A 2,350-nucleotide genomic window follows, 5' to 3' on the forward strand; every position below is an offset into this window, starting at 1 on the left:
TTTGTGAAGGGAGCATTTGAATGCTTGGAGCCTGGCTTTGACATGCCCCGTCTAAACTGCGTTTGAAAATTGAAACTACCATTGCGTTTGAAAATTGAAACTACCATTCTCACAGGCGTTTGTTTTGGCATGCTGAACCTACATGCTCTATTCCCTTGTACCGATGATAGTACAGATGATACGCTGGCAGCTGAACTGGCCAGCGAATGGGACATTGCAAATTGCAACTCAAATGGCAGTTAAGCATGTTGCAACTCAAATAACAATTTAGCTGTATGTTTTACACTTCCTACTGAAGTAAAATGGCCATCGAATGGGACACTGCAAATTGCAACTCAAATGGCAGCTGAAGTGACCATCGAATAAGACGTTACATCCGTTAGCTTGCTGGCCGAAATGTAATGTTGCATTTCTACAATGTAGAATCTGAGCAAAAATTGAAGTGCAACTTCAACTGTAGTACAAAAATAAATACATTTGATAATACACATGAGTTTTACTTTTGTTTCTACACTTTCATATAGTATTGGCTCTTTAGTTTGCATGCGTAGAGTGATCCATGCGTGGCACCTGCTATTGGAGACATAGAAAATGATGAAGCAAATACAATGATATTACTGCGTTTGAAATTACAGTTGTCACTGGCAATGGTTTTGCTACTGGAAACATAGAAAATGATGAAGCAAAAAGAATGGGATTACCGACAGGCACGTTTGGAACCTAGGTATGCGCGTACCCAGTTTTCCAAAAAATGAAAAAACGATATTTAAAAGTTTCAAAAAAATGTGAAGTAAAATTTTGCATGTACATATTATGTTGATACTTACTCGTGTGCGTTTTCACGAAAAAATATCATTGTATGTGGCCTACACAAAAATGACAAAATGACCTAATGACAATAGTGAATAGGAATTTGTACTATTCACAGGATCCGAAAATTGCATTTTGTCATTTTTGTGTAGGCCACATACAATGTTATTTCTTCGTGAAAACGCACACGGGTAGGTATCAATATAATATGAACATGCAAAATTTTACTTCACATTTTTTTGAAACTTTCATTTTTTTGAATTTTTCATAACTGGGTGCGCGCGTACCCAGGTTCCGTTTGGCATTTTCGATGGGATTACAGTCTATATTACGTTTGAAATTACAGTTATTCTTGTGAAGCAACTGTTTAGCTGGTTGATTCGCCCTAAACTAGGCTCCTTTGGTTTGTACGTAGTTGACATGACGTCACTTTCTGCATTTTCTGTTTACAGTGTAGCACGACAGCCAACACTTGGTAAGCGAGTGAATAAGTTGAAGACAAGAAAAAGATACACATGGAGCATGATGCTCCATATTATTAACAACTCTGACTATTCCGATGTTGATCGGAGATTTGCACTGCTAGATTCAGATACATGAACAGATTCAGGACTGAAGACAAAAAAATTTACAAGCCTTTGCTACATAATGAATAGGTTCAGAAATCCACACAAGCAAGCATTAGCAGAAACAGGTCGTGGACTGAACATCAAGCAGTAAAAAAGGAAGATAAAGCAGAAGTCCATCTGGTGAAGCAAACAAAAATCCATGGCCGCATGAGCCATCTCCCTGCCTTGGGGATGTGTGTGTGCTGCAAGAGCGGCCGACCTGGGGAGGAAGATGGAAGGGCGTCAGGCGTTGCAAGAGGGACGAGCAGTGAACGGCATGTTGTAGATGCAGGCGAGAGGACCGGGGTATTCTTTCTCCGACGGGAACGCACGGGGCGCCTCTTCCTGGCTGGCCGCACGCTGGCGTCCGTGGAGCCGAGCAGTTTCTCCTCCCTCGAACGACTTGGCCATTATTCAGAAAAATCAAATTGTTTGGCCATTCAGAGATAGCAAAGGATGCTATGGGACAAAAGATAGCTGCAAAACTTACAGCCAAACGTGCATGACGTAGAGGCACTTCCTGATCAAAAATGGTTCTTTGGTCCTTCCTCTTTATTCAGCAGTCTTGCAATTGCAATTACAAATGTGATGTGTGGCTTCAGGTCAACCTCCTAGCTACTCCCTAAGGTAGAGCCTGTTGACGGTGCATCTGGGCTATTGCCGACTGTATCCATGACCTGCGCCCCCTATGCATTTCCAAGCAGCGTTGCTGCTGCAGACACGCATTTATTAACGTGTAAACAAGATGATCGAGAGCAACAGATTCACACAAAAAAAAATCATGTAGAGCAACGTCGCGAGCAACAAATTCAGACAAGTAATTTCTGACTTATTCTAATCAAGATGCCCCACTCGAAGAGGAATCGAAGAAGGACATAGGAGCCCTGAATATTGACATATGGACCAAAAAGGATGGGGAAAACAGAGAGATC

General features: G+C 41.6%; 1 long non-coding RNA gene across 1 annotated transcript; it reads right to left on the bottom strand.

Annotated features, from left to right (window-relative positions):
• Window positions 1–1,302: 1,302 nt before the first annotated feature.
• LOC139831704 (uncharacterized) lies at window positions 1,303–2,099 on the bottom strand. The gene is made up of 2 exons (XR_011746134.1): window positions 1,909–2,099; window positions 1,303–1,820 (listed from the first exon to the last, which is right to left on the bottom strand). It is a non-coding gene; the product is annotated as an uncharacterized lncRNA (long non-coding RNA).
• Window positions 2,100–2,350: the final 251 nt, after the last annotated feature.

The sequence above is a fragment of the Lolium perenne genome, chromosome 5 (genome assembly GCF_019359855.2).
Source record: "Lolium perenne isolate Kyuss_39 chromosome 5, Kyuss_2.0, whole genome shotgun sequence".
NCBI classification, from domain to species: Eukaryota; Viridiplantae; Streptophyta; class Magnoliopsida; order Poales; family Poaceae; genus Lolium; species Lolium perenne.